The 11,180-nt window shown below is 39.8% G+C and overlaps 1 pseudogene; it reads left to right on the top strand.

Moving 5' to 3' along the window:
- The first annotated feature begins 1,388 nt into the window (after positions 1 to 1,388).
- LOC121439469 lies at positions 1,389 to 2,175 on the top strand (annotated as a pseudogene).
- The last annotated feature ends 9,005 nt before the right edge of the window (positions 2,176 to 11,180 follow it).

Genomic DNA, 11,180 nt, shown 5'->3' with positions numbered 1-11,180 from the left:
ATTATAAAACTCCATTTGATCTTATAATTTCAGGAAAATTTTTCTAATAGGAATTTCCACTGCTAAATTTTTCTGAAATAAACTTTTAGTTGATTACTTATATAGACTAGTTCTTATCATGGCCCTGTAAATATTAACTTTAACCTGCTTAGTACATGTATATTATAAGAACTAAGGATGCTTTTCTCCAAGGAGAATTGGTCTGTAGTTCATACCAGAGCTTCAAAAGAAGTTATTTATAATTTTATAAAACGTCTCTAACGCTTGGGGCTGGTGTTTCAAGTGACATCCGTTCAGGCTGTGGAAAAACTTGATCCATATGAGAACAGTAAATTTCTTAACATCTTTAGATATTTCTCCCCAAAAGATGAGCATCAACAGTCTTGGAATATGTACTAAAACAAGCTTTACCCTCATTGCTCAGACCTATCCCTTCTCAGGAACAATATAAAGAGGCCTTTAAACTTCTCTTTTGTCACTGGGCTACCACAAGAATGTGAGTTGGGGCAACTAACTTTGTCCCTGGGATTTTCTTCAGCCTCGAGTCTGGTGGTCTTTGCTGGTGCCAGACTTCCTTTGTTAACTCAAGACTGCTCTACAGAATATAAAATAGCTATGTTCACTGCTCCTCATGTTTTGGGAGAGACAGTTTCAAATTAGTGCTTCTCTTTCTGTTTATTCTGCTTCTGAAGATGCTTTGCTCGATTATCTTGCAACGCAAATTAGAATAGTCTATATGTGGATTGCATTTGGTTAGTTTTGTTTCCTCAAACGTATTTTTAAAGTTAGTATTTTTCCCAGAGAAAGGTTTATTTTTTAAAATGGGATCATACTAACTTTTGGCAAAGGGATGGAACAAAATTATTGTGTTATTAAATTAAGTTCATATATCTTGATAGCTTAAAGAGAAAGGATATATCTTTGCTAAGTAGTCATCTTAATGTGCTCCAATTGCTCCTCTGAACATATGTGTATATGAATATGTACATATAAGTATATGGATATGTAGACATCTATCTAACTAATCATTTTGGAGCCTTAGTGGCCCAGAACTTGCAACATTTTTGGTTTTCAGCCTAGACTTTAACATTTTTACTTTAATGTTTTAATAATTTTAGGATTTATTTTTAGTATTTTAATTGTGTATGGATGTGTATTTCTGCAAGAAAAGTCCTCATGCCAGGGAAGGCCTTAGGCATCAGATCCCCTGGAGTTGGAGTTTGAAATGGTTGTGAGCCAGCCTCCTGGCAAGGGTGGTAGCACTCAAACTTAAGACTTCTAGAAGACCAGCAAGTATTCTTAACTACTGAACCATCTCTTCAGCACTTTAATAATGTTTTTCAAGGTACATAATTTCTTTTCAATTAACAGGAGCAAGTGATTTAAGCATGGGGATTTTTAAAAGTTCAACCTTGGGCTCTTTTTGGAGGTTTATCTTGAGCAGTTGGCTGTGTAAAGATGAAGCTGAATATCTCCCCCATTCAGCCACCCGCTGTCAGAAACTCCTTGAAGTGGATAAGGAATGCAAACTTTGTATATTCTAGCACAAGTAGATGGTGATGCCCTGGATGAAGAGTGGAAGGGTTATGTGGTCCAAATCAGTGGTGGGAAACAGGGTTTTCCCAAGAAGCAAGGTGTCAAGACCCTGGGCAGGGTGTGCCTGCTGTTGAGTAATGGGCATTCTTGTTAGAGACCAAGGAGAACTGGAGAGAGGAAGGGCAATTCTGTTTGGGATGTGTTGTGGATGCCAATCTAAGCGCTCTCAACTTGATTATTGTATAAAATAAAATAAAATAAAATAAAATATGGAAGGATATTCTTGGACTGACAGATACCACTGTGCCTCTGCAGTTGGAACCAAAAAGAGTTCATAGAATCCGAACACTTTTCAACCTCTCTAAAGATGATGATGTCTAGCAATCTGTTTTTAGAAAGCCCTAAAACAAACAAGTTAAGAAGTAGTCCCTCAGCACCAAAGCACCTTAAATTCAGTGTCTTATTACTCCACATGTCCTGTAACACAAATGCTGATGCATTGCTCTGAAGAAGCAACAACATACTAAGAATAAAAAGAAAGGAGCTGTAGAATATGCCAAACTTTTGGCCAAGTGAATGAAGGAAGTCGAAGAAAACCGCCAGAAGCAGATTGCTAAGAGACAAAGATTGTCTTTCTGAGAGCTTCTACATCTTATTTTCTGAGTTCGGGAAATAATAAATTTTTAAGAGCAACTAATAGGAGCTGGATGGTGGCAGCGCACGACTTTTAATCCAGTCACTCAGGAGGCAGAGGTCTCTGTGAGTTCGAGGCCAGCCTGGTCTACAAACCCACACCCACCCACAGAGAGAGAGAGAGTAACAGACAGGAGCAAGGCAGTGGTCGCACATACCTTTAATCTCAGCCTTTATGAAGCAGAGCATAAGCGGGGGGGGGGGGTCTCTGAATGTGAGGGCAGCCTTGTGTACAGAATGAGTTCCAGAGCTACCTATCTTGAAGCCCCCTCTACACACATCCTGCCAAAAGAGTAATAAATAAATGATCAGACCTTGAAGAATAAATTCACCTTTGGGTTCTCAAAATGAAGAAAGAATATCAAGTGATTGTGTCTTAAGGCCATACGACATGGAAACAAGTTTTGAGATTTTCAGAAAACCTAAAATCTTCTTGGAAGATTGATACGAACACTGAAGATCAAGAAAGCTGGGGCATCTCCACTGGCTAAGGAAAAGCACAGTTGCTTGCCTACCGGGGGTTTAATTGCACTCATGGTTAAAGGCTAACTATTTTCCACGTGGCCAAATCCTGCCTGGTGCTCTGGCTAACAGCCTGGTGCAAGAAACCTAAGGAAGTCATACAGGGACTGGACACTAAGGACTCTGGTATGTCCTTCCATGGCCATAACCAACAGTTTTCCTCAGCTGTCTTGTGGAAATCATTCCATGGATCATTCCCCATGGAGTTCTTCATTTTCTTTGACTTTATGTTTATGTAATTCATTCAAATATTCCAAACTGCTTGCTTAGGGTGCAAGTTGATTGATTTGGATCTTAAATTCTGTCTGGATACGAAGTACATAGATTCTTTGTTTTTGCTCTGTGGTTTGAAATGCTGATTATAGTGTACTATGAATCAGGATTTTTCAAGGGTACATTACGATGTAAAGGTATATTAAACTTAAGGTTCTGTGGTGTGAGAAAAAATAAAGAGGAAAATCATTTGAATAGTGTTAAACAGGTACTGTAAGCAACAGTATGTAAGCCAGTTGCGGATCTAAGGTCTAAATGATGAAAGTCAAAACCTTAGAAAATGCCAGACAGTGGTACATGTTCAGTCTCATAAGTCAGTGGGACTACAGGGCAGTAGGAGCCTCGCTAGTGTGGTATGTGGAAATCAGCTGGAGAATCTCTTGCAAAGTCAATGATGGAGAACAGGCCAAAGGGTGGGCAAAATACACTAATGCCTGTTCTGTCTGGGAATCCCTGTGTGATCTCAACAGGACAGGCCACTCTCCTGGGCCTGGCATCCTTATCAGAATGTAACCGATAGCATATCACTAAGGAGGGCTGAGAGAGCGAGGGGAGCAGGGGGAGCAGAGGGAGCAGGCAGAAGGGCCTGCACCATGTGGGTCACTTCTTTCTCTCTCTCTCTCTTCTCTCTCTCTCTCTCTCTCTCTCTCTCTCTCTCTCTCTCTCACACACACACACACACACACACACACACACACAGCAACACACATACACAAAGGGGATTCTAGTTCACTGTGAAACACAGGTATTTGCTACCCATACTCAGACATACATAGCCATTACATGGGAATGAGAAAGAGGAGAAAAGAAGAGAAATGATTCACCCATTGAATCCACTTAACCTGTCATCTGGATCTGCTTCAGCTCACTTAGCTATATGTGTGTCCTTAGATGCTCATCCCAGTTTCTGGCTGTGTGGCCACCATAACATGGACATTTCTGGACTCCCATTTCATCTCTGGAGAATGATGCTGCATTACAACCAACTATCAGTTGGGACTCCCATTGCAAGAGAGGTTCCTCTTGAGTGAGAAGCTGGGAACTGCTTTGCTAGGACCAAATGAGAGATTCACCTGCTCTTATCATCTGCCAACATAAAACAAGCAAACTATTATTCTTTCCTTTCTAAGGAATAATATATCTGAACTTGTCAAATCTTGTTGATTTTCTGACACAATTTACAGTATTAATTAATTTAGAATATTACCTACAGGTTAGGTTATACTGAAGGTAAATATTTATAAAATGTGGGAAATTGGTTTTTAAAAAAAGAACTACAAAATTACTTGCTACCAGACAAAAGGAAACTGTAATTTTCAATTAGCCATTAATAGATTGATCTGCTTGCAAATACTTGCAAAATTACCCTCCCACTCCAAGTGCTCTCCTGGGCTGTGACTGCTAATGGCTTCTTTCATGAGATTTTTTTTTTAAATTTAGCAGTATTCTCGCCGGGCAGTGGTGGCACACACCTTTAATCCCAGAACTCAGCAGGCAGAGACAGGCAGATCTCTGTGAGTTCAAGGCCAGCCTGGTCTACAGAGAGTTCCAGGACAGGCTCCAAAGCTACACAGAGAAACCGTGTCTTGAAACCCTCCCCTCAAAAAATTAGCAGCATTCTCAAACTGCATGGTTTTTGTTAGGTTTTCATTGTAAATTGTGTATACTTATCAGATACAAAGTTATATGATTTATTAATAATTTATTAGCAAATCTTTTTTTTTTATTTTCGAGACAGGGTTTCTCCGTAGCTTTTTGGTTCCTGTCCTGGAACTATCTCTTGTTGACCAGGCTGGCCTCGAACTCACAGAGATCTGCCTGCCTCTGCCTGGGATTAAAGGCGTGCGCCACCACCGCCTGGCTATTAGCAAATCTTAAACCAAGTTTACTACATGTACATCCCCTCACGTACCTAGGTTTGTCATATAGGGACTTTGGAAATTTTCACTCCCGTTGATTTAAAAATATACAATACAAGCTATATCTGAGATAGTCGCAGGAAAAGAATATTGACCACTGAAGTTAAACTTAAATTAGAAGAAGACTTGCTCAATATTAAAGAACCCAAGCCTCTGATTTGATTGTAGAAACCTGAGTTGGTCTTCTTGTTTTATAATACCCATTTGTCTACATAGGAACCTGAATCACCAGTTGAGATTTGTCACATGGCAAAAGACTGACGTGTGAGAAACACAATGAACAATTCGACCCACATGGAAAAACATTGGGGCTAGGGATGGCTCAGTAGATAAGAGTGATTGCTGCTAATCCTGACAATATGAGTTGGATTCTCCAGGACCCAAAATAAGGAAAAACAGACCTACTGATTCCAGCTGTCCTATGACATTCAAATGCATTCTTATAACACAACATGGATACACGCACACATAAAGTAACTTTAAACTTTAATTTTATGAAGAGAAAAAGAAAAGCACAATTCTGGGAGCTATTGGTTGTGTCGTCAGGAACAGGGAATACAAATGGTTTTCCCACTGCTACACATAAAATGTTTAGGCGAATCAGTTTCTAGACTGAATGTACAATTATATTATGCTCCCTGCTCATTTTTCCCTTATAATGAAAATAGATTCTTTTCTCCTACAATATGTACTGATTAGAGTATCCCTCCCTCTACTCCTCCCAGTTTCTCCCCACCTGGGCTCCCATCTGGATCATTAGAAAATAAACAGGATTCTAAGGGATAAAATAAAATAAAAATGAACAGGTTGGAATTGGACAAAAACAAACAAACAAACAGAAGAAAAGGAGACCAATAAAGGCACAAGCAATAGAGACTCACTCTCAGGAATACCTTGAAAGCACCCACATGGGAGTTATATATACACGGATGACCTGTAGGGTAGAAATAGACAGGGGAAAATAAATGATAAAATAAAAATTTAAAACAAGATTAAAAATAATAAGATAATTTGTAGCAGGCCTTTTCCTTTGGTCCACCAACCAGCTCCCAAACCATGACACAGAGATTCATTATTGTTTTGAATACTCAGTCTTAACTTAGCTCTTAGTTTAATTTGTTTCTCTTTATCTTCAATTTACCTTGGGACTTTTTAACCTTTTTTCCTCTCTCCCTCCCTCCCTCCTTCCTTCCTTCCTTTTCTTTCCTTCTGCATATTTTACTTTTCTGCTGTCTTTATGTTTGGCGGGCAGCTGCCTGGCTTCTGGCCCTGGATATATCCCTCTCTTTCTTCCTTGTTTTGTCCTTCTCTCTTCCTAAACTAGATTTCTCCTCCTATTTATTTGTTCTGTATGACAGACCTGCCTATCCATCTCCTGCCTAACTATTGGCCATTCAGCTCTTTATTAGACCAATGAGGTGCCTTAAGTAGGCAAGGTAAAATAATGGAACAAAATCTTTACATAATTAAACAAAGGCACTATAAGCAAATGTAACACACCTTTGCATAACTAAAATAATATTCCCCAATTTCATTTTATTTTATTTTAAAAAGAAAACAAACTCTATGTTTTTCATTTTACATACCAATCACTGTTCCCATTACCTCCTCTCTTCCCATTCCTTCCACCTACACACCCCCATCCACTCCTCAGAGAGGGTACGGCACATTGCTTTGGGGAAGGTCCAAGGCCCTCCCTACTATATCTAGGGTGAGCAAGGTATCCATCCAAAGAGAATAGGTTTCACAAAAGTCAGAACAAGCAGTAGGGATAAATTCTGGTGCCACTGCCAGTGGCCCCAAAGTCTGCTTCAGCCATACAACTATCACCCACATTCAGAGGGACTAATTTGGACCTATGCTGCTTCCTTCCCTGTCCGGCTTGTGTTGGTGAGCTCCCATTAGCTCAGGTAAACTTTTTCAGTGCGTGTCCCCATCATGTCTTGACCCCTTTGCTCATATTTTCACTCCTCCCACTCTTCAACTGGACTTTGGGAGCTCAGTCCAGTGCTTCATTGTGCGTCTCTGCCTCTGCTTCCATTAGTTACTGGATGAAGGTTCTGTGGTGATATTTAAAATAATCATCAGTCTGACTACAGGGCAAGGCCAGTTCAGCCACCCTCTCCTCTATTGCTTAGGGTCTTAGTTGGGATCATTCTTGTAGATTCCTGGGAATTTCTCTAGAGTCAAGTTTCTTGCTAGCCAAATAATGGCTCCCTCAATCAAAATATCTCTTTCCTTGCTCTCATCTCTGTTTTCTCTCGATCTCAATTATCCAATTCCCTCAAGGTCCTCTCCACCCCCTGCTTCTTCCCTCTTCTTCCACTCTGCCTTCTCCCCCAGCTCATGTTCTTTTATTTTGTCAGGTGATCTTGTCTATTTCCCCTTTCTAGGTGGATCCATGTATGTTTTCCTTAGGGTTCACTTTGTTAATTAGTTTCTCTAGGACCATGAACTACAGGCTCAATATCCTTTTCTTTACAACTAGTATCCACTTATGAGTGAGGACATACTCACTTTCATCTTTCTGGGTCTGGGTTACCTCACTCAGGATGGTTTTCTCTAGTTCCACTCATTTGCATGCAAATTTCAAGATGTCATTGTTTTCTTACCGCTGAGTAGTACTCCAATGTTTAAATTTCCACATTTTCTTCATTCATTCTTCGCACAACAATATTTTTTAAAGGAAAAGGCCTGACACAATATTTAAAGACAAGAAACTTCCAAAGATGCTAGTGAGCTTGTTTTTTGTTGCTCATCTACTGCTGGACTTGCATACCACCCTTCGGAGTAGTAGGCTGTTTCCCCAGTGAGACTCCCTGAATGGAAACTAAACTTTCATTTGCAAGTGGCTATTAATTGGAGATTGCTTCTGAGTTAGGGGCATGAGTCCACTTCTCATTTGAGTTCCAAGGAGCCCTGCAAGCCTGTCTCTGCTTTTTCTTTAGGTGAACAGGCTTCAAATTATCTTCAAATCATTCATAAACCAGTTTCCTTCCACTCACTGTGCACGGTTGCATCCTGACAGTAGAAAACAGTCTCGCACTGTGAAGCATCAGGAGTGGAACAGTAGTGACATAAACTCTGCTCGATAAATCTGATGCCTCCAGGATCATTGACGTCATTCCTTGCTGACTGTCAGTATGAAGAAAACTAAGCCTCCTGTTCCCAGTCTGTTCAGTTCAATCCATTCATAAGATATTTTCAGAATCTAGGAAAGCAAATGCTGAAAAAACTGAACACGAAGAAGAAAGGGATTAGTCATTATGGCGACTCTTCAATGATTATCTGAGTTATGTGAGCGTTGTTTAAAATCACTTGGAGATTAAACTTTAAATAGTAAAATAGAAGTAATTGTGAATGGTTTAGACTACTACTATGTTTTTTAAAACTTTTATTATATTATTTTTCCGTGTGTTTTATGTGTAGTGGTGTGTGCACGCGTGCATGCATGTAAGCCATAACATCTCTCTGGAAGTCAAGGAAAACTATGGAGTTGGATTCTCACATTTCACATTTGCTTGTATCCCAAGCAGTGACCTCGAGCCATCAGGCTTACGTTATAAGCATTTACCTACTGACTGACTCTGCCAGCCCTTAGTTCTAGGTTTAATTGATCATAAATATATTACTGAGGATGGGGAGATAGTTCAGTCTGATGCACAAATATAAAGACCTGAACTTAGAACCTCAGCAACCAGGAGTTATGTCTGCTTGCACTGTGGCTCCCATTTTCATCAACTCTAGGAAATAAGGGAATCATCTAACATCAATTCATTTGCATGCATTCAGATGGCTAAGTAGTCCCAGTCTAGCCTTTCATTTGAGGATATTGCACAATTGAGTCTGTCAACATCCTGTCATGAAGTATGGAAGGGCTTGTGAGATTCCACCCCTCCCCTCCCTGAGGATGGATTCTCAATTATTGGTTGCTGGAAGGAGTAGAGGCATTTTCTTCAGTGTTTAAGTCACAGGGAAACGGCCTGAGTTTCTACACAACCTCTCCCCAACATTCTCTAAGCCACCCCAATGAAATGCACACTGGGTCACCAAGAAAACAAAACAAAATAAAACAACAGATATTGAAGTAGAATGTAGACTGCTTGAAAAGAGGAAGGGAGTCAACGTACATTAGACAGTAGACAAAAGAGAAGTAAATGTAACCTCAAAATACATTAGATATGTGTATGGAAATAACATAATGAATTTATGCATAATTTATATATGCTAATAAAGTATTTGATCTAATTATATAAGTTCAGAAAATGTTAGCTGTTTTCATGGGCTACAAAAGCACAGTGTTTATCCCAGAACTTAACCATTGGAAACATTAGTGAAGAAGAGGTGCAGTCCATGCACGAAACAGTGAACTAGAGCAAGATGTACTTAAAGGTTGTGCTGCTGGTAGAAGGCTGTCCTGTGTGTGTTCACTAATGGGTATTTTCTTGGGTTCTCCTAGTGTAGTAATAAAATACTACTACGAATGTATTACGAATAAGAATGTAATACGAATGTAGTATTTTGCGTGTAGTGACATCTCACATGTATTTTAATAAATAAAAACTGCTTGAAGATCTGAGAGTAAAACAGTTCCCGCTTACAGACCAATTTGGTCAGCCTTACAGACCAAATTATGGTAACACACACCTTTAATCCCAGTAGCCACTTTAGTTGCCATAGAAATCAGGTGGCGCATGCCTTTAATCCCAGTGGTGTATGTCTTTAATCCCAGCCCTAAAGAGGAATATAAGCCGGGGTGGGGGGAGTAGCTCTCAGACACAGCCTCATTCTGGGATTCCTGGAGGTAGGATCACCATTTTGGGCTGAGGTCGAGGTAAGAGCCAGTGGCTGGCTGTTTTACTTTTCAGATCTTCAGGTTGAACCCTGTTTTCTGATCCTGAGGTTTTATTATTCGTGGTTCATTTAATTGTGCATCAAGGGAGGAGAGGTTTATTCTGGCTCACAGTTCAAAGGTATAATTTATCATGGTGAAGTTAAGGACGGCAGCAGGAACTTCCAGTAGCTAGACATACCAAATCCACATACAATAATCAGAAAGAGAGAGATAAATGCTTCCTGATGCTCATATTGCTCTCTCCACTTTATACAATCCAGGATCCACTGCCCAGTGAATGGTGCTGCCCACAAGTGAGATGGTTCATCCCACATTAATGAACCAAATCAAGATAAATTCTTTCCCGGGTATTTATATGTTGTGGAATATCAGTTTAAGATGTGTTACATTCATTTATACCATGGAATAATTTGCTCAATAATGCAAAGATGTGTTGCATTCTTTTATGTCATACTTGTTTAAATCTGTAAAGCCTGTCTAAAGGACCTGATTGGTCTGATAAAGACATGAATGGCCAATAGCTATGGTGGGAGAGAGGGATAGGTGAAGCTAACAGGCAGAGAGAATTAATAGGAGAGAGAGAAGAAGGGGAAAAGAAAAGGAGGAGAGGAGGACACCAGGGGGCCAGTCACACAGCCAGACACAGAGTAAGAAGGTTAAAAAGCCCAGAGGCAAAATGTAGTTAAAGAGGATAATATAAGTTAAGAAAAGCTGGCTAGAAACAACCAAGCTAAGGTCAGGTATTCATAAGTAAAACTAAGTCTCCGTGTATTTATTTGGGAGATGGGTGGTGAGCCTCCAAAGAGGTTAAAAAAACTACATTTATAACATTTATAACTCTCATAAAGTTGACAATTACTATCCCAGGGATTACAAGGGTGGAGGTAAAGAAATGGGTTCAAGAGGGATGTGGAAGTTGAGGCCACTGATGAACCTAATTTCATCCATTGTATAAGGCAACAATCTATCTATCTGCTTAATATCTCTTGCTCCACAGTACTGCTCAGGTTTTGACAGCCATATGAATCACCTAAGATTCTAGTTAAAGAGAACGTTCTAGCTCACTGGATCTGAGAGAGACTTGAGAGTTGGTGTTCCTATCAAGGGATGGTTCTGCTATTACTGCTGGTGAACAGGCAACATTCTGAGCACTGGGATGATACACCTCTAGTTAGTTCTCTGAGAAAGGAGCTGTGTTGCATTGACTCTTAACTTCCTAAATCCTAGCATTCTGCATGGCACAGAGTAGCCTTGGTCAATGCTAAATAAATTTTAAAAATAAAGGGAGTGCTAGGTGAAGAGTATTTTTCATTATTTATTTACATATATATGAGTGTGAGCATGTATGGGCATGTGTCTGTGTTTTGGGATATTTGTGCATT

Source organism: Microtus oregoni, unplaced genomic scaffold, assembly GCF_018167655.1.
Source record: "Microtus oregoni isolate MIOR12 unplaced genomic scaffold, Mior012 000061F_ref0000440, whole genome shotgun sequence".
Classification (NCBI taxonomy): Eukaryota; Metazoa; Chordata; class Mammalia; order Rodentia; family Cricetidae; genus Microtus; species Microtus oregoni.
The sequence above is the reverse complement of the archived record's forward strand: the minus strand, read 5'-3'. Positions and strand labels throughout refer to the sequence as shown.